Source organism: Arvicanthis niloticus, chromosome 12 (genome assembly GCF_011762505.2).
Source record: "Arvicanthis niloticus isolate mArvNil1 chromosome 12, mArvNil1.pat.X, whole genome shotgun sequence".
NCBI classification, from domain to species: domain Eukaryota; kingdom Metazoa; phylum Chordata; class Mammalia; order Rodentia; family Muridae; genus Arvicanthis; species Arvicanthis niloticus.
Window position 1 is genome coordinate 77,638,913 of NC_047669.1, and position 21,795 is coordinate 77,660,707.

Genomic DNA, 21,795 nt, shown 5'->3' on the forward strand with positions numbered 1-21,795 from the left:
TGGAAGGTTTTGCATTTCAGAGGTAACCAAAGGCCTTCACATGCAGCCTTCCTCCATTAATCCGATCCTACTCGGTTTCTCCAGTGTGGGATAAAGAATAAATTGGCTGCAGCTCAGAGTGCCTGGTGTGAGTGCTGGGTGCTTGATGTCATGGACATGGAGGCCATCCAGAGTATGTCTGTGTGTGTATGGTATATGTGTGTGTTTGTGTATGTGTTTATATGTGTGGTATATGTGTGTGTTTGTGTATGTGTTTATATGTGTGGTATATGTGTGTGTTTGTGTATGTGTTTATATGTGTGGTATATGTGTGTGTTTGTGTATGTGTGGTATATGTGTGTTTGTGTGTGTGGCATATGTGTATGTATGTATGTCTGTTGTATATGTGTGTATTCGTGTGTATGTGTGGTATATGTGTGTGTGAGGTAATGTGTGTGTCTGTGTGTGGTATATATGTGTTTGAGTGTGTGTATGTGTGGTATATGTGTATATATGTGTGTATGTATATGGGATATGTGTGTGTGTGTCTGTGGTATATGTGTGCGTGTGTATGTGTGGTATATGTGTGTGTTTGTGTGTGTGGTATATGTGTGTTTGTGTGTGTATGTCTGTGGTATGTGTGTGTTTGTGTGCATGGTATATGTGTGTTTGTGTGCGTGGTATGTTTTCATGTGTATGGTGTGTGTTACATACATTGACCTTCCAGAGGGTGGACTCCATCACCCAGGCATTGAGGACGCACCTGCTTACAAGAATGGGGACCACATACTTGCCAGCATGTATGATGTGACTAGCATGAGCCTTAACTCTGTCACAACAAAGGTTCATCAATGTGGGTCAAAGGGAGGGTAGGAACCCTTTTCTATTATGCCACCCAAATGAAGGCCCCTGCCCAGGTCAGGAACAGACAGCCTATCTGTGGAGGAGCACTGACACATATGGGCAGGTGTCCTCTGGAGGAACAGGAACGCAGGGCCCTGGGATAGTGGCCTCCTGTCCATGACACCTAGCACCCAGCATTTACACCAGGGACTCCGAGCTGCAGCCAATTTATCCTCCGACTCTGTCTCAATGACCCTTCTCCTGTTCCACTGTACAGCTGTGTTTAATGGTTCAGAAAACTGCTGTGGGCCTGAGAAGCCTTCCCTGCAGAGTCATTGTAATTAGGATAATGGCTTTCCTGGGAGAACCATTTGCCAGGCCTCACAGAACCTCTGATGGGTCTCTGGGACTTTCAGCCACAGGCTGCCCCTACCCAGATCCTTGGCTCAGAAGCCAGGAATATCTTGCTGGCAGTTGCCTGAGGCTCTCTGAAAAGAGTGAGAGGCAGGCAAGTGACACTTCCTCTGAGTCCCACGAACAAGCCCAGGTCAGCAATGAAAGAAGGTATTGTCTGTTCCTTTTAGGGTTACCACACCTTCACTACTTTCTCCATCCCAGCTGACACACCATAGACACCATCCACTCCTTATCTCCTTAATTGCTCCAACAACTATTGCTTGCTCATTTTCCACATGCTAGGCTGGGGCTTTAACTATAATGTGGTGGCGTATCCCAGCATCCCCTCTGGCACAGAAGATAGAGACTGAAGAAGTACGTGTCCATTGAAGTGCCAAGCAGTAATGTGGAGCAAGTTAGAGAGGCTATAGGAGTCACATCTGTTCCTTTAAGCAAACGACCACTCTACAGGGCTGTTTGTAGGTCACCTGGTCCTGATCTTTCTAAGGTAGTGTTCTCGACTGGACTGGAAACAGTTCTGCTCTCCATGAGGCACTTGCCCATCCAGAGACATCACTTACCATTTTGTAAATAAACACAGAAACAAATGGAACATTCCTGAATCTGGTCGCATCCCTCAATTGTCTGAGGACCATGAACTGTTAGAGCCAAGGTGACCTTGGCTGAGACGCTATGGGATAGGTGGGGAGAGGGGCTGCTCAGAGGTCAGGGAGAGCCAAGAGGGAGAGGCTAGATGTGGAGGGTAGTGGCCTCAGCCCTGCACCCCATGGGTGGCCCAGTCCCCTGGCTGCAGGAGGCTCTGTACATCTTGGTTCTGCTTGTACATTAGTCCCTGGTTACCCTAGGAAACTGAGCTTCATGAAGAGGGCCCTGCACAGAGTAGCGTGGGAGTTTAATAATCGCGGGTGTTGTAGGCGTATCACTTAATGCCTTTCCTCTCCTGCAGTCTCCACAACCCATAGGCCCCGCCTACCTTCTCTGAAAGGAGCCAATATCATTAGGGCGGTGGACTCCAGTCTTCCTAATGTTTGCTCCATGTCACTAGCCCAGGAGCGCATTCGGATTTTGTGTAAAAACAATGGTGTGGTAAACTGTAGGCAAACAAGAACCTGCATTGTTCTGAGAACATGGCAGACAAGACCTTACGGAAAATAAGCGACATTCGCTTGCTTGGGATGAAAGCTATGCATCTTCAGAGTTTCTCAAAGATTGTACTGTGTAGTTAGGGCTGAGGACCACCGAATTACAGCAGTGTTCACCTGGTAAAGAATGGTGCAGTCTTGTGCATATGGGCGTGTAAATATATGGACATATTTCAGGCCAGAGAAAGGTCTGGTGTCTTCTGCCATTCCAGCTAGCCTCTTTCCCTCGGTTGTACCAACACATCCTTTTCCACTTGGCCTGTGGCAGAGAGTATTACCCAGTACTAGCCTTGTAACTTTGCTGTGACTCAGTTTCCAAATTGCAAAACGGGAAAATAAATTGTACCTTCGTCACTGCCCAAGTGAATAGGGTGCAGGCACATTCCCATGAGGTTCTTTGATCTTGTACAAATCTTTCTTATGAGAATCTCCGCTCTGCCTGGTTTCCCCCTCCCCCTCCCCCTTCCGTCTCCCTCTCCCTTCATCGTGGTCTTCCGGAGGTCACTGGGGTCTGGGAAACGCGGGGCCCTGCGGTTTGGCCTGTACCGGGAGTAAATTTAAAGTTAACTTCCGAGACTGTCCCCTGGGAGGGCCAGAGCGCACAGCCAGCAGCGGCCCTAGAGGATCTGCGCAAACGCTGGTGCCAGGGAAGATGCTCTGGCCAGCGCACTCGAGAGGCGGGACCTTGGCAGCTGGTTCCTGCTGCTTCTCCATAGCGCAGCTCAGCTCGCAGCTCTGTGGTCCAGGGCCCAGTCTCTGTCTGACCGGCCGCTGCTGCTCTGCGGGAGTCAAGCGCACCTCCTCCTCCCGCTGCCGCGCACCTATCACAGTCCCTAAGCGCATTGCCGCGCGCTCCTCCCACTTGCAAATGCCAGTCCAGCTTGCGGCTGCCCTGGCCTGGACAGAGCCTGCGGGCCGCCTGCGTCCCCTGCCCTGTCCCTTCTCAGCTCCAGCCGGACGACGGTAAGGGATTGCGGCGGGAGGCGGGGGCGCGGGGCGCGGGGACTAGAAACAGCAGGGCAGGCTGGCATCCATGTGTTCTTCCTATAAAATTAAGGCAGAGATGTCACGGAGCTTGATGCGAGCTTGGATTCACTTGTATATACACCACACCGAAGGAAGTTGTGCTTCTAGGTGGGTAGCAGCGCACACGTAAATGAGGGTTATATATTAGATGGACACAGCGCACGATTCAAAAGAACAGCCGGAGCTAGAGAAAATAACATCAATCAAGTAAAATTCTAAAAACCAACTCAGAGGCATCCTGCCGCAGCAGCTCCTGCAGTGTGTGGGCCCAGGGCTGAGAACAAGAAAGGAAAAAGCCATCTTCTCAGCCAGGGGTGACAGCCAGGGGCTGATTTCCTGGGGTGCTCTTCTGGTCATCGGAGTGCCTTGGACTTGGTAATCAACATTTTCTTTGGGGGTGGGCTGGGGATAGGGGTTAGCTGTGCTATGATGAATGTGTTTGTGTGTGTCTGTGTAGGTTTTAATGCGCTGGGATCTGGGGAAAGGTCTTGCTTCAGTCAGTGTTAGGGTACTCAGTGGCTGCTTTTAATCATTTTATAAATGTGGGAAATTCTTAGTTGCATGGCTGAGTTATATGCACGTTTATTAAGCCTATTATTGTATAATGAAGTTTTCTAGTTAAATTATAGCTTTGGGCAAGGAATTTATTTTAGTGGTAGAGTTGTCTCTGGGCATGTGGGAGGCCCCAGCTCAATCTTCAGAACTGAACAAAACAAAACTGTCTGTCTATCTGTCCACTAGTCATCCATCCAGTCTTGTATATGCTCCGTGCATCTGTCTCATCTTTTTAGTGTTTCTTCTTTAAAAAAAAAAAAACCAGTTTGAGTAATATGCACATTTGGCTTCAAAGAGATTATGTCAGGAACGACTGTTCTCTGTTACCTTTGGTTTTTGTCTAATTAAAAAATAAAGTCTGATTTTTGAGGGAGAAGCTCAGGACAAGACTGATGGCACCAAGTCTGAGAAGTGACCCGAGGAGCAGATCTTTCCTTTGGGTCCCCTTCCCCTTGCCCCAGCTTGACCCAGACAGCCGTTCCTTTCTGTGTGTCCTTCTCAAACAGATATCCCTTCCTTGTGGGCTTTGGGCAGACGGACATCTCTGAGAATGATGTTATGAGATGGGCCAAGTGTCCCAACATGCTGTAAGTCTCCTTTAGGTGTGGCTCTCCTTCTGTCTCCACTCGCTGGTTACAGCAGTGGACAGGGCAGGTTCAGAGAATCCTAGAAGACCTTCCAGAGGTCAGTCTCTGCTTTTCTGGGTGTGGTCTTGGACTTGGGCTCTGAGCTCAGGAACTTGCCATCTCTTCTGTGTGCTATTTAACTGGGCATCTGATCCCACTTCTCCTAAGTTTTTTGTCAGGACTAGATCCTGGTCCTGAGGGTCTACCCACAGTTCCAGTGCCTTGAGCAGCTGCCTGCTGCTGGGCATCCTTTGCTCCTAACTTAAGGTGTGACCCTTCCTTGGTCCTGACAGAACTTCAGCTACCATGTCCTCTCACCTGATTAAATATCAGCTGTCAGGAGCTCATGGCATTGCCTCTACCCTGGGTTGGGTGAACTGAGTGTGCACTTGTATGCTTTCTCACTCTGGGGTGGGGTTGTGGGAGAAGAGGGTATCGGTGGGAGTTGAGGAGTGACCTCTGGTACACACAGGTGACTTTTTTCCTGCACATGATTGCTTATCTCTGCTACGTCCCTGCCATCAGGGAAACACATGATTGGCAAGGGATCTTTCCCATCTCCCAATTTCAGCCTACCCTCTGCCTAGGCTTGGGTATTTTGCTCCATCAGGCTTAGTGGTTGGCCTGCAGTGGGTTTGAGCAACACTTTTCTTTGCTTCTGGTAAGGGAATTGTCTGAGCCAAGCTACAAAGTAAAAGAGTGGGTGAAGCAGATGATAGAGATTTGGGGGAGACAACATGGCTCTCAGTTTAAAACCCAGATCAGGAAATAATATCACCAGATTGAACCCCTAAACAACTGATGGCCAACTGCCTGCCAGATGCACAGCTTTCAAAGATTAAACCCTGGACACTGAAAACCATAGCCCTTGGGTGTTAGCTATTGCATTAGTTCATTTTCCCAACTGTCCAGCTAAGGGAGGGTGGGGTGCAAATGTTTCAAAAACAGTTCTATCTGGTCTAGATGCCATGTTGACAATTATAATGACCCAGGTTCCTTATAATTTCAATATAGTAATAAAAACACACTCGTTGGTGCTGAGAGAGATCTGAACATGTCCAAATTAGGGAGGGAAAGAGGAAGCACCCTGACTCCTGGAAATCTGCCCCACTCCCTTGACAAACTCTGATACAGGCATGTATGTCACACCCCTTATAATACTCTGAGTGAGTGACCCTCCAGAGTGCACACCTGCTCTGGGAAAGGATAAGGCCACTGTGGGGTATAAGCTGATCTGTGCTAGTCAACTGGACATCTACTGAAATTTCCTGCTGGCTTCCAGAGTGAGAAAACTGTAGAGCTTTTGACAAAGTTGTATAAAGTGAGGGCGTGACCATTTGGAGGTATGGTTGGAGGAAGGTTCTTGTTGTAGATGTAAGGGGGAGACAGCCAGAGGCCTCTGGAAGAGTACGGAGTTGGGAGAGAAAGCAATAGACTAAACATGAATAGTAGACTGAACTGGGCCATGAGAGGAGAGGGAGGAGGGGGGAAGGCAAGCGAGTGAGAGAGGAAGAGAGGGAGAGAGAGAGAGGAAGAAAACAGAGAGCAAAAGGAGAGGCTAAGAGAGTCATGGAGGAAGTGCCTGGGTTATTTGGAATGAGAAGCTGGCGGGGGTGGGGGTGGGGGGGTAGGGGGAGTGGGGGTGGGGTTGGGTGGGGTGGACGGAGAAGGGAAGCCCATGAGCTGGAGAAGTTCAGGGTAGCAGCTCAGGTTAGAAGCCCTGAGTAGCCACAGGCACTGAGTGAGTGTGGAGGCCAGCATGTGCTTTGTTATGCTCATAAGCACCCCAAGTAGCCTTTTGTTTGTTTTGGGTCTGACAAAAAACAACATTTGAGTTAAAAAACCAAGATCAAGAGTTTAAAGATATCAACCAGACTTTTAAAAGTGACTTTAATTAATTAACTTATTTACTATCCAATCGTTACCCCCTCCCGGTGGTCCGCCCTCCCATTTCCCCTCCCCCTCTCTCCAAAAGGATGCCCCCTTCCCAACCAGACCTCCACACTCCCTGGGGCCTCAAGTCTCCCCTCTCACTGAGGCCAGACCAGGCAGTCCTCATTCAACCCCCAAAGAGGTCAAGACCCACAGGTTTAAGAGCCATTGCCGTAGATGCTTATAGTATGACTTCTCTGAGTGCATGTCAGGACTAGATTGTCCCATCTTTCCCTGTGCCTCTGGCGACAGTGACTATTGAAGCCATCATTTACTTACCATTCTCTAAGATCTGCTGAATTTTGCTTGAGTATGGAAAGAATAAAGAGCTTCTCAAATTATAAAGTAATTGGTTTTTAAGGGTCATTGACAGCTGGTATGACACAGATATTTTGGGGCAGGGTAGAATGACTAAAATAGCACAGACTTTGGGGCCCAGTGGTGAATGAGCCAACTAGAGTTTGCACTCTCTACTATGTAGCTTTTGACTACGCACTCTCTACTATGTAGCTTTTGATTCTGTGTCCAATTCCCTTTCCAGGATCACTGTCCACAGCTGTCTATAGTCTTTCTTGGAAGACCTCATTTCTTTGTTCCCTGAGGGTGTTTTAATTGCCATTGTGTTAGCTCTGCAAGTCCTGTTTTAATCTCCTGGGTCTTCCTATGCCCATGTGTTTTGCCATCTGAGTGTTAGATGTCTTTGGAGTGCAGTACATTTATTGGGCTCACCTTTGATCCACTTCCATGATTTCATTCTTCCAGCTAATCTGTGCTGCCGTTCTTGTTTAACAAGGACAGGTTACCTGGTTGGCTGTCTCTGTAGATAAAAGTTAAGTTGACTGTTTGTTACTGCCTTTCAATTATGTGGGTCTTCTCAGAGTAATTCTTCTCAGAGTTTTAGTCGAGTCCTGAGTATCATAATCTGCTTCTTGTCCCAGGCTATGAAATAAGGGGACGAAGGAGGTATCAGGCCGTGTGGATAACAATCAGGACTGGCAGGTTGTTTTTTTACTGGAAATTTATTAAAACTGAGTGGCATTTTCAAGGCCACTCAGGCCAGGGAGGAATCACGTTTATTTTTCTTAAAATGGTAAGAATTTTAAGAAATATTTCAGGCACGTAGAGAAGTCAGAGAGCAGCAGACAAGCTGTGTGTGTGAGCTTGCTTGTATGTGAGTGTGCTCCTGTCACATTGGTGGTAGCTGCTTGTCACTTATGAGGAGAGGTTTTAAAAGGTGAGCTGGTCATAAGGCATTGCCCTTCAAGCTCTCTTTGTACTTTTTGTGTTTTCTCACTGGATTCTTCCCCATATATCGTGTGTGTGTGTGCTCATAACTCTACATTCAAATCTGAATTTTGCATTGCTCACATTACGATTTTGATAGTGGTGTTGAGGCACAGTGCTAATTTTTGGCACTCTCATTGCTATTGCTGGATCTTTTACATTTTCATATAAAATGCAGTTGTAGGCATTCCTGGTCAGTTGTCTCTTGCTCACCTGTGTAATTTTCTGTAGATTAATGACCCATCTATATTAGCATAACTGACTTCTGGGACATGTGCATCTCCATTGATTCTAGATCTGGAAGGATGCTATTGGGGGGTGGGATGCACTAAATCTCACCCCCACCAACCACAGTAACTCAATGCCTGGTTCCCCTCAGCTTCACCAACAAGTAGGATGATTGGACCTTTGCATTTGTACTAACAGAAAGATTGGGAACTCAGTCTCACTGTGTTCAGTGCATTGACCTGATTCTAGCACAGCTGGTCATGTTCTCACTGAGATATAAGTGTCTTGTTTATCTATCTATCTGTCATTATCCTCTGCCAAATGATTGATCCATTTTCCATCTGTCTCTGTGTTTATCATCTGTATTTTCTTGTCTCTCATCTACCCATCTGCCATCTATGATCAATAGATCACTGGTCTATCAGCTATCTATCTATCATCTATGATCTATCACTTGTCTATCATCTATTCATCTACCATCTGTGATTGATAACTTGCTTGTTTTCTATTCATAATATATACCATAAATCTATCACTTAATGTCCATCTGGTGTATCAGTTATCCATCAATCAGTTTGTAATCTAGCTATCATCTATTCATCTGCCATCTATCAGTCATTTATCATCTATATATTGTCATTAATCTACCATCTACTATTTATAATCTATATAATTTACCTATCTTCTATTGTCTGTCATCTGTCTTCTAGTCATAATCACGTATCATTTCTCCATTACCTACCATATACCTATTGATAATCTCTCATCGACTGTCTCTCATCTCTCGTCTATGTATCTATCATCTATCAATCATCTATTACTTATCATCTATTTATGTATCTGTCATCTATTATTGATTTATCACCTATCATCATCCACCAATCATCTATCTATCATTACCTATTATCATGTCATCATCATTATCTATCATCTAGAATATGTTTGCCTATTATCTACCTATCAATCATAAAATTCTATTATCTATTTACCTATTTATCATCTATCATCATTATCTATCATCTATCATTTATCTGTGTATCTTCTATTATCTCTATCTATCTATCTATCTATCTATCTATCATTTATCTATGTATCATTTATTTTTCTACTGTCCATCAATCTATCTTCATCATCATTGATCTATTTATTAACCTACCATCTATCTATAAATTTTTCTCTCTCTCTCTCTCTCTCTTTTTTTTTTTTTTTTACTATGACCAAATACCCAATAAGACAGAAGCAACTTGAGAGGAAGAATTGAGATCATGGTCTAGAAGGTAGAGTCCAACACAGCAGGGTAGGCATGGAGTCAGAACCAGCTGCTTTCTGGGGCAGCAGAAACATGAGGTGAGTAGTTGAATCACACCAACCAGGCAGTATAGAGCTTAGGCAAGAAGGAGGCCTACCTTTCTTAAAGGCTCCTACCTTCTCCAGCCATGCATCCATACCAAAGGGTCCATTGTCTCCCCCAAACAGCGTCAGAAGTTGAGGACTAAGCATTATGTAAGTCTGTCTATCTGCCTACTGCTTGGGATTCCTCCTCGAGTGACCTGTTTGTATCTTTTGTTCATTTTTCATTTTGGATGTCTCTTCTTATTGGTGGCAGAAGCTCATGAGAGCCTTCATTTACATTGAAAACACTTCTTTCTGGTCTGGGGCTTATACTATCTATCACATTTTATCTAACCACACTTTTTAGTTTTTACTTTGATCAAATTTGTCAAGTCTTTGTGGTCTGTGTTCTGTCTTAAGAGCATCTTTCTATGCTATTTTTTGAAGGCAATCACTATTTTTCTTACGAAAGTTGTAAAGTTTTAAAAGTTTTAAAGTTTGGGCAACTTTCCCTACATGAGAAAACCGTTTGGGTTTTAACGTGCCTTGCGTTTTGGTTTGGATTGTTTGTAAGTCACTCGGGTGTGGCTATTCTGTGTGAGCAACCACTGGCCTCAGGCGTGACTGTTTAACTAGAAAATGGGCTGTTACTTCCTTATAAATGTGCAAATCTCTTTCCAACTTGTTTATTCTCTTTTAATTGATTACCTTAGTTATGTAAGACACAGACAACTTAATCTAGGTGACTTAAGCAGTAGGAACTTGTGGAGGCCAAGTAAGTCTTAGGTCAAAGTCCTTGGATGGATGGCTTCTGGTGAGCTCTCTCTCTGGTTGCAGACTTCCACTTTCTGTAATTGTAAGGGGACTGCCATTTCTCTTCCTTCTTCTAATCACTCAATTAAATTAGGGCCCCACTCTGGGGCCTCATCATCTAACTTTTAATTATAACCCAAAGGCTCTGCCATATTGGCGCCAGAACTCCAATATGAACTTTTGGGAGGCACCATTTCCTTCTCAGCATTAGCCTCCTTGCCTGTAGCTCACCTATGTGCTCTCGACTCAATGAGTGACTGGGGAAATTCACAGGCATCAAGTTTCCCTCTGCTTATTTTTTTTTTTTTTTTTTTTTTGTAATGTGCTGATCTATTTTTGTCCTCTCTATAAATTTCAAGTTCGCTTGTCAAGTTGAGTTGAAAATTTTGTCAGTGTTCAGGATTGTTGCTCTGTCATGTTGTAATTTGTTGACTTCAGAGCATAAACAACATTGATGGTGATGACAATGATGATGACGACGATAAGGATGTCGTCTCGCTATATAGCTGAGGCTAGCCTCAAACTTTAGATACTTCTCTCTCTATTTTCTTAGTGTTGGGATTAGAATCATGCATCACAACACCTGGTTCAAAATGATTAATTTCCAGACTGTTTACACTTTGCACAGTGTTCTTGCCAATATCTGGCTTGGGATCACAGCCAGAACCCCATGTTGTTCTTGGTTGTTGTGTCCCTACCCACATTCACTCTGCAAGCCTTTCAGTATTTGTCTCTCATGGGTTTAACATATTGGGGAAGGCCAGGACAACTGTTTCCTGGAGTATCCTTCAGTTTGAGTTTGCCTGACATTTCTTATCATTACGGTGAAGTTATGAATTAATTCTTATTAATAATACTGTAGAGACTTAATAAAGTAGCTATATTCTTATTGGTATTAGTGTTCATATGTAGCATGTCTTTAAATGTAAAGAAATACACTTTTATTGTTTTTTTTATTTCTCTGTGTTTGTGTCTTTGTGAATGTATGCCTTGTGTACACAACTGTGGGGCTGGAAGATGGCATCATATCCCTTGGAGTTGGAATTAAAGGCAGCTGTGAACTGCTCTATGTGGGAACTAGGAACCAAACTTAAGTCCTCTGAAAGAGCAGGAAGTGTTCTCAACCACTGGGCCATCTCTCCAGCTCCTATCTTGACTGTTTTAATGCAGTTAAATATATTAACTATTTTGATTATGAATACAAAGATAGGGATACAGCTTCTCCAGCCTTTTGGAGTCAGCATGGACATATGACTTTCCTGACTGATGAGAAGGGAAGTGAATTGATCCGTGCAAAGACATTTCGTGGGTGTTTGATTTTCCCAGCTGTCCTTGCTCTGTTGGCATAATCACACACTGATATGAATATGCTGTAAAATCACAATAACACAGAAAGATAAACCAGCATATGAAAGTCAGTTGCTTTCATGAGCAGCCTGGTCACTTCAGGGATAGGTCTCAGAGATTTGAGAATTGCTTCTGAGACAAGCTAGCCTGGTCAGTCTGAGATCATAACCATAGTGACTGAAAACAAGCTCAGGCTCTTCTCTTTCACTTCTTGTAGTCCTTATTCAATTTTTTCTGGCCTTATTGTGTTGGCTATGGCTATGGCAAGTGAGATGTTTAATGGAGTCAGCCATGATGGACATTCTTGTCTTGATTCTGAACTTGATGGCAATGCTTCTTTCACTCTGAAATGTAGTGTCCACGATAAGTATCTGATGGTTACCTTTTGTCAAGTCAAGAAGTTTCCTTTTTAAAATTATGAATTAGTGCTTAATTTTGACTCATTTTTTATGTATCTTTTCCAATGATATTTTGTGTCCCCTTCCTCCCCCCATAATGTGACATAATGTATGTGTTTCTTTTCCTGTGGCTGGGATAACATACTCTGACAAAGCAGTTCAAGGGAGAAAGAGTCTAGTCTTGGTCACGGTTCATGGATGCAGTCCTTTCTGATGGGGGAATCAAAGTAGCTGGTTACATTGTGTCTGTTGTCAAAAGAAGAAAGCAGTGAAAGCATGTTGCTAATTCTCCATCTTTTTCTGTCCATGGAATAGTACCACCCATGGTGAGTGGGTCTTCCCACTTCAGTTAACACAGCCAAGATTATCCCATCTCTAGGTTCATCTCTGGATGACCCTGGATTCTGTCAGCCTAATTAGCGCTCACACTAGCACTCACACACAGTGTTGTCTAGGAATGTCGCTTTTGGGGCTACAGTTTGCTTTTTTTTTCTTATTCTTGGCTGCAGTTGAGTGCTTGTTTATTGTTTACAGGGTCTCATGTAGCTTAGCTTAGGCTGGGCCCCAAATAGAAAGGTTGATCTTGAACCCCTAATTGTCTTTCCTCTACTTCCCAATCCTGGGATTATTCACCATACCTGGCTATTCTGCTTCTTTGAAAAAAATATTTTAATCTCTCTCTCTCTCTCTCTCTCTCTCTCTCTTAATGAAGGCAGGTTGACTTTTTATTACAGATTTATTGTTTAATTGTTCTTTGTTTATCTAAGTTCTGATTCTTATAAAGTAAACTTTACAAGATTTGTGATTTGCTATAAAATAATTTCAGATTTGGAATTTATTGACAAAATTAATAATAGTATTCTCATGGAAGCAGTTTTTAATTTTTTCTCTGCAATTATAGATAATTTCCATAGACACTTTCCTGACCCTCCTTTATACCTTCCTTCTGAAGATATTACTTAAATTTATACGTAGCTCATCTTTCCAAGTCTGATAATTTTATTTTAAATAGTCTTTTTAAAAAAAAGTCTTAAAGTTTTTTTTTATTTTATAGGATTTTTTGTTGTTATTTTTACTTTATGTGCACTGGTGTTTTGTCTGCATGTGTGTCTGTGTGAGGGTGTGGGATCTTTTGGAACTGGAGTTAGAGATAGATTGAGTTGCTGTATGGGTACTGGGAATTAAACCTGGGTCCTCTGGAAGAACAACCAGTACATTCTCTCAGGCATTGGAATAAGTAGATTATCATGTGTTTCCTCTTTGTCACATTTTCTTCAGCTCCATTCTCTACTTTTTTGTCTCTGTTGGATATTTTTCAGGCTCAGGTTTTTCCTCCCTTTTCTGTTTCACCATCTAGAAACAGTGTTTCCATCTGTTTGTTGTTCATCCTGGATTCCAAGCCTCTGTTTTAGTCTTGAAGCAGCTAGAAATTTGGAATTTGTACAATTTGGTGTTTACTTTAATCATTAAGAGATCTCCTTGCCTAATCTTTATTGCCAAGAGCTTGGTAAATGTGAAGATGTAGCCATGTCAATGAACATAAACTGAATGTAATCATGTATTTGATCAATTGCTATGCCTTTCTTTGGCATTTTAAGTGTAGGTCAGTTCCACTTGTTTAGTGTTAATTTGGTGCTATCCTGTCAGAAGACTAAGATTCTGCGTCTCTGGTTTCAGTCAGACAGGATCAGCTGTTATACACACTGAACAGAAGAAGTTATGGGATGGAGAGGAGGAGTGGCTGCTGCTGGGAGAGAAGAAAAAAAAAGGGCTGACTATGTGCTGCCTTTTGCTGGAAGCTTCAAGGCTGTTCTGCTTCCCAGGGGTGGGGGGCACAGAGGTGTCTGAGATGAGGCTGGAGCTGATTCCCAAACAGTGATCACTGTACCTAGGTACAAACGAGGCTGTGACACATTTTATAGCCAGTCCATTACAACAGACTCACTCCAAACAACCTTAAGCCACCTTCAGCCATTATCCAATTAAATGTAGACATTAGTATAAGGTTCAATATAAGCCATTAGGAAAAGGAAAAGCAGTAGCTGGTGAGCCTCTGTAGTGCGCTGGGGTGCTTTCTTAGAGGCATTGTTGCTTTTGATGTAATTTCCATTTTTTTCATTGCCCATTTTTTCACAGGCCAGAAAAACTCAAGGGAGTCTTGTCTATGTTCTTTGTTTGTTCTTTGTTGTTGCTGTTTCCCTACCTTCCTTCCTTCCTTCCTTCCTTCCTTCCTTCCTTCCTTCCTTCCTCTCTCTCTCTTTCTTTCTTTTCCCTTTCTTTCTTTCTTTCTTTCTTTCTTTCTTTCTTTCTTTCTTTCTTTCTTTCTTTCTTTCTTTCTTTCTTTCGTCAGGGTCTCATTCTGTAGACCAGACTGGCTTGGAAGTCATTACTGTGTTTTCTACGCTGGCCTCAGATTTGGTGTGCCTCAACTTCCTGAGTGCTGGGCTTGCAGGTGGGAACCACCACACCCTAGTTTCTGTCAGTGTCTTAAAGAGACTGAAACTGGGCTAGTGAAATGGCTCGAAGAGTTGAATGAATGCATCTGCCAACATACAAGCTCAGTGACCTGAATTCGATCTCTGGAATCCACGTAAAGGCCACGAAATGGTCCTCTTTCCTCTATACATGCGCTGTAGCACCTGCGCTGTAGCGCATGCGCCCACGTCTTACACATAAAACAATAGTAATAATAGTAGTTCGACATCCTTTTCTAGCGTCTGCAGACACCAGGCATGCATGTGGTGCACAGACATACATACAAACAAATAAGATGAAATTCAAACATCACAACAACAGTAGACTAAACATCAAGAGGGGAGGCACCTAGACTCTGAACCCAGATGTGGAAATTGAAGTTACTGGCTCTCAGTGACGCCAGGGACTTCTCAGAGTCAGACAGGGAGAAGTGTAGGGTCAGGGTTAGCATCTCTCAGTGTTTGCTTTCATCTTCCACAGCCTAGGAGGCATCTCTATCCACTTTTCCTTTTCTACCCATCTGGAACCCACGGTGCTGGGGACATTGAATACCGATTTGTAAGAAGTGTGGTGGCCACATTTGTCTCTCAGTGCATCTAGTGAATGTCAGACATTGCTCTACCCAGCCTTCAGGCACAGTCGGGGGACTTAGAATTTCATAGCCTGCCGGGCTGTGGAGAGCCAGACCTGAGCAGAGTGGGCGTGTGTGTGAAGAGGTTCTGACACTGCGGTGTTGTTACTATAGCCATTGTGGGCCCCTGGGTTGCTCTGTAGCCCCTTTCTTGTCCTCTGTGGCAAATTTGTTGGATACCCATCATTGCCCTCGCTCTCCCTCTAGATCTTTCTTTTGCTCGCTCACGCTCTCCTTTTCGTTCTTTCTTTCGCTTCTGGTCTCGCTCTAGCTCTGGCTCTCCCTTTCTCTCTCTCTCTCCCTCTTGTCTCTTGCCCTTCTTTCCTTCCTCCTTTCTTCTTCCCTTCCTTCCTTTCTCCCTCTTTCCTTCCCTCCCTTTTTTCTCCCTCCATCCTCCCCTCTCTTCTTCCCTTCCTTTCTCCCTCCTCTCTTTCCCCCTCCCCCTCCCTTTCTCCTCTCCCTCCCTCCTTCTTCTTCATCCCTTCCTTCTTCCCTTTATTTCTCCCTCCTTCTTCCTCCCTCCTTTCTTCTCTTCCTTTCTCTTCTCTTTCTCCCTCCCTCCCCCTCCCTTCCTCCCCTTCCTCCTCTCTCCTTCCCTTCCTCTCTTTCTCCTTTCCTCCCTCCCTTTTCCTTCTCTTTCTCCCTCCTTCCCTCCCTCCCTCCTTCCCTCCCTCCCTCCTTCCCTCCCTCCCTCCCTTCCTCCCTCCCTTTCTCCCCCTCTCTCTTCACTGTCCAGTAACACTCATTGAAAACTCAAGATCTTCTATTCCTGGTCTCCCTAGTGCTTGGATTGTATTCCATTCCTAGGATCAAATTTATTTCTTTCTAAGTAGTTAGAAGTTTTGATCTTTATGAAGTTTGCTGTTAATTGCTTCCTTGTGACCAGGATGACAGTCCACTTCTTAAATTTGATGTGGTTGTGCTGATGTGTGGAAGTATATGTAAAAACAACAACAACGATGTTGGTTTAAGCTGAAAGCAGCTAGAATCTGGAAGTAGTGCTTACAACTCACTAATTTTAGCATAAAAATTAAGATTTTATTCCCCCAATTGATTTTTTTGCATGTGTGTGTTGTGCTATTGCATGTGTATGTGTCATGTGTGTCAAGTGTGTTGTGCTTTTGCATATGTATGTGTGTGTTGCTTTTGCATGTGTGTGTGTGTATGTGTGTATGTGTCCTGTGTGTTCAGATGTTGATATTGGCTGTTTTCCTCAATTATTCTCCTGAGGCAGGGTCTCTTGTTGAACTTGGAGCTCAAGAATTTGGCTGCTCTTTCTGATTGACTCCTTGCATGCACATACAAGATGATTCAAAATCATGTGTAACTTCAGTTCAGGGGCTCCACTGCACTCTAGGTAGGTAAGGATCCCCTGACTCTGCCTATATGGTATTGGGATGACAGATGAGCCACCATGTCTACCCAGCCTTTATAAAGATACTAGAGATCCGAATTCCAATCATTAAACTTGTTCAGAAAGGCCTTTATCCATTGGGCCACTTCCCCACTTCCTCAAAAAAACTGATTTTTAAACAAGTAGAATATATATTATCAAGAAAATCAGCTGGGCAGTGATGGCGCACGCCTTTAATCCCAGCACTTGGGAGGCAGAGGCAGGTGGATTTCTGAGTTCAAGGCCAGCCTGGTCTACAGAGTGAGTTCCAGGACAGCCAGGGCTACACAGAGAAACCCTGTCTCGAAAAACCAAAAAAAAAAAAAAAAAAAAAAAAAATCAGTAGACAAAATTATGACTTTGTGTTTTCATGGGAAAACAGTCCCAACTTGTTCCGTGTCAGCCGACACGGAAAGCCAGACACCTGTGGAAACACAGGAGGCCTCTTTCTACCAAATTGGAGGACTTTCTAACAACTAGCAATGTTTAACAATTTTAACAAGGTTGTAAAATGTGTTGCATGTTAGCTGTGAATCATTCTGCAGTAAAATCTGTAGATTTCCTGGCAAAGTCATCTCCAGCACGGCCATGTGTTTTCAGCCAGACTTGGAGTGATGTACATGTGAGAAGCTAAAATCGGATTCAACAGAAATTTAGATGCTGGAGAGGGTAGCCTCAGAGTCAGAGTCTATGTTAACCTTCTTTGACAAGTGTTGCCTGTCCTCCAACTCTGAGAGCTAAGAGAAGAGATGAGGCAGACACCAACACAACGGTGATATTCCTGGGTTCCTGGGTTGAACTCCACCTGAAGCTGCTGTGGCTTGTGTCACTAAGAAAGCATGAGAGAGCACGTGGCAGAATCACAGACAATAATGTACAAGCTGTGCTAACTTTCCTGACCACAAAGATTGCCCCTGGAAAATGGCTACTGTGCTTTGCTTTTTTTTTTTTTTTTTTCACGAAAAGGCTGAGGGATGAATTGCTGGGTTCAGGGGAGTGGCCATCTTGGTTTATCAGAGTGTGAACTTAGTAGACTGGTGTTCCCACCCACTGGACTCCACGAGGGTTTGCTTTGGCCATCTTTCTTGTGCTTTGGTCCCATGGTAATGAGGGACCGTGAAAGCAGAAATGATTCAACAGTGTTTGTCACCACTGTGATAAGGTAGTCACAGGTTGAAGGGAAAGGCTGTTTTAAAACTGTAACTTCCTGTTATGAAATGAAGCTGACTTCTCTGGCTTCTGTTAAAATCAGCTCGTGCTAGTTAACAGGATATGGCTATGGGGTACCTTGATTAGCCTTGAACTGAGATCTTGGCACAAATATTTGTAATCGACACAGAATCCATGTACAAATATAATTTCAAGATATGTTTCTAGAATAGTCTAGTATAGTTTGCTTTCTTAAATGGTCTACAGAGACATAGCTAAAACTTCCATTTTTAAGTTTTCAGCAATCCCTGTCTTCTTCAATGCCTTGTGCATACTAGATAAGTATGCACCAAGCCTCCAAGCCATACCCAGTCATTGCATTCTCGTGTGTAAATTACAAACCTAGCAGGGACCCTATTTTTTCTTTCATATTGTAACACTAGACATGCTGTTTGCAGAGAATAAAGCTTGTAATTCTGAAATCAAGCTTCACAATGTACAGATTCTTTGTTTTAAGGCAGTAGCCACTCACATGTGCAAAGTTCATCTTAGTTTTAAAATCCCTTTCAATATGTTTGCTTTATTCTGTAAATACATTCTTATAGCTAAATATAATCTTTCTTACTTTAAGCTTGAAGACACAGAGGCTCAAGGTTTTAAGAAACTTGATTAAAGTCAAACAGTTAGGATGGTGTAGTCGGAGAAGCCTCAGATACACTCTCTCCTAATGTGATTAATAAAAGACTGTTTTTGTTACTTTTCTATTGCTATTATGAAGAGGTATCATGACAAAAGCATTTAATTGAGGGCTTGTTTATAGTTTCAAAGGTGAGTTCATGACCATCATGGTGAGGGAGCATGGCAGCATGCAGTAGGCAGGCAGGCAGGCAGGCAAGCAGGCAGGCATGGTGCAGTAGCTGAGAGCTTATATCTTATCTTCAAGTTGGAGTTAGAAAGAGATAGAAATAGAGAGATGGATGGAAGATAGAGAGATAGAGAGATAGAGACTAGGCCTGGTGTGGGCTTTTGAAACCTCAAAGCCCACCTCATGTGACACAGTTCCTAATCCTTACTGAAACAGTTCCAACAATTAGGGACCAAACATTCAAACATATGAATGTACAGTGACCATTTTCATTCAAAACACAACAAACACCTAAGGCACAACAATGTTGACAGAGCATACAGTGCCCCAGAGAGGTGGGGAAGACTTGGAATGTAACACCAGGGGAAATATGGCTGCACCGAGGGGCCATTTGATGAAGGAGCACCTCAGAGAATAACCCTTTGGTCAGACAAAGCCAGATAGAAACCTGGTGTTTGGAATACTGACCCCTTCCCTTGTATTTCTGCTGTTGTTCACCACTGGCCAGAACCAGAGGACACTGGCCAATAGAAAGCCTCCGTAAGCCCAGCAAGCAGGGAGAGCCATCAGAGAACATGCAGGCAAATCTTGTATGGCATAAAACTCTGATATGCAGTCTTGTCATAAACTTGCTGCTCTTTCTGAGTCCCCATTCTGAGCAAGAAGCCACCCTCGGATGCATGCCTGTCTTTGCCTCTTCTTTGTTCCCAGGCTCATTTGTTGCTGTCTTCTGACCCATCTCCCTGGTGACTCAATGAATGCTGCTTTTCCTTCTTCCTGCAGTATGCTAAGGCAAAGCCACGCTTGGCAGGGAACTCTTGTCAAAAGGCTTAACAAGCTTCAGACTGAATTACCAAAGGCAACTTCTTTGTATATGATCTTTCCTCCAAGGAAATCAACATGTGATGTTCTTTTCTTCCTGAAGGACTGGAAAATGCTAGCTGAATGATGAGGTGTTTTTTATTTTTTGAGTGAAAAGTGGGGACATGCCAGGCAGTGGGGGGCCCTGCCTTTAACCATGCGCTTGCCAGGCAGAGGCAGGTAGATTTCTGAGTTTGAGGCCAGCATGGTCTACAGAACTAGTTTCAGGATAGCCAGGGCTACACAGAGAAACCCTGTCTTGAAAAAAAAAAAGTGGGAACATGAAGCTGTACGTAAGAGGGTAAGCTAGTTCTTCAGGGATGTTCTTCAGAGGAGGTTTAGCTATTGGGGCTATTGCAGAGAGAACACCCCTAGCCATTCTCAAGAAAGCAGGATTCAGAGGCTGATTTCTTGGGCATGAGGTGTTATGGAAGTCTGTGACCTTTCTTCTGTGTTCCGAGCCCCTCCCAGTCCCCTTCGCCCTCGAAAAAGACACGTGAGGCAATGTTCGGGTGGTTACTACAACAAGGCTTTACTTCTTGTATAAGCAGAAGTGGAAAGACAGAAAGACCAGAAAAGGCACTGTTTATATACACCCTAGAGTGACGTGTTCACTTCTGATTGGCTGTTCACTCATTACCCATAATATGCCCCGGGATGGGCAGTGACTTGGGCACGCTTTTTGCCTTTTGCACCTGCGCAGTCAGTTGTTTACTTGTGGAGACACGGGATGTCAGTGCCATCTTGCAATGGCGGAATGGTATCACCGCTAACCGCGGCTTCCTACACTTCTGCTGTAAGCATGGAGGTAGCCAGTGTGCTAAGGAAATAGTCCTGTTGATGGGGGACAATGAGGAATCATGAGTGAACAATGAGAACAGAACAGAGAGATGGTCAGGGGATCTGTCCAGTAGTCTCCTTCTCAGTGAGAAAGGAACAGAAATCCCAGGCAGATTCTGATATCTCAGAAGACATCCATGACCAGAACCCAAACTGACTCTAACTCTAACCTGAACCATGTCACTAGTTCTAGCCCTAACCTAAAAGACAACCCCAACCCTATTCAAATCTGAGACTGAGCCTAAGCATAACCCCAACCCTAATCTTAACAGTAACACTATCTTTATCCTAAACCCATCCTTAACTTAGTCCCGTTCAGAACCCTAAACCTAGTTCCATCTCTAACACAGCTTTATCCATAAGCTTATCTCCCATTCTGACATGAGCTTAAGGCTAACACAGCTACAGTCCTGGTTCTAAGCTTAGTGCTGGAGAAGGTGTTGGGAGCAGACTTTTAGCAGAAAGCGGCTATCAGCTTTGCAGCCATCTTGAGCCATATACCCTGACATGAGACTTGGATTACAATAGCCTACAACAGCTGAGCACACTCTGATAACATCTTGCTTTAGATACCCAGGACTTTCCTTGGGTGTGTGAGATTAAAGGTGTGTAATTTAAGAGTGTGACTTAGAGATCAGATTTAGAGACAAGACCTAAGGGCATGATTAAAGGCGTGACCTGAAGTCGTGGCTTAGAATTGAGACATATAAAGACGAGAGGCAGACAGAAGAGAGATCAGAGAATCAGACACTTTAGAGAGTACAACTGGGAGAACAATTTGGAGTAACAGAGATTCAGACACTAGGAGTAGGAGTAGACATTAGACACTCGGAAGAGAACAAGAGGAGTACAACTAGGAACTAGATTGAGTACAACTAGGAACTAGGAACTAGGAACTCAAGACTTGGGACTTGGACTAGGAAGAGAGACTGAAGAATAAACGGGATTGAATCACACTCTGGTCTCCATTCCTCGAGTCCGTCCTCACTCTCTCTCTTGCTAGACCCTGACCTGAAGACCGGAGCGGCAGCTTGGGCCAGGAAACAATGGCCGCCAAGCGAGGAGTGGAGAGGGCCGCAACATTTTAGGCCGCCCAAAGTGGGCCAGCCTAGGCCCCAACAAGAAGGGAAAGAGGAAGGAGAGGGAGAGGAGGGGAGAAAACTATGACTGAATGTCTAAACTCAACAATAGTTCTCATCCTAACTCTAACCTAACCTTAGTCCTAATACTAACCTTAGTTCTAGCCCTAACACCACTGCACCATTGGTTTTAGTCCTAGTAGAAGCGAGCCCAGGGTTATTCTACACTGGGCTTACAAAGTGCCACCTGTCTTCCTTTTAGGTCAACTGAGTACTTAGTGTGCAAGATAGGTTGGTAACCAGATAGGTTCTGGAAATGTGACTGTCACTCTAGAAAGCAACTCAGTCAACCTGCATTTTCCAGTCTATTGGCTAGAGACAGTGCCAGCCTTCTATCCTGTTTTCAGTTCCTACATCTGCCCCAAAGGGACAGGACTATATCATAGGAAGCTTACCATAGTGCACGAGGGAATATGTCCCTGAAATATTGAGCAGTTGCCACCCACAGTTCTTTATGATAGATCCTGTGCTTTGTGTCAACGCCTTTTCAGTGGCTAGGGATATCTTAAGCCTCAAGTAG

At 44.0% G+C, this 21,795-nt stretch overlaps 1 protein-coding gene across 10 annotated transcripts in view; it reads left to right on the top strand.

Moving 5' to 3' along the window:
* Positions 1-21,795, top strand: part of B3galt5 (beta-1,3-galactosyltransferase 5) — an 80,992-nt gene that overhangs the window by 42,182 nt on the left and 17,015 nt on the right. Inside the window, exon 1 of one of the 10 annotated variants that reach the window (XM_034515869.2) lies at positions 3,053-3,344. The exons of 8 other annotated variants lie outside the window; for them this stretch is intronic. The gene's annotated coding sequence lies outside the window, so the exon portion shown is untranslated. Of the gene's footprint in view, positions 1-3,052; positions 3,345-21,795 lie in introns of those variants that run through there. One more of the 10 variants, XM_034515870.2, reaches the window with a different exon arrangement.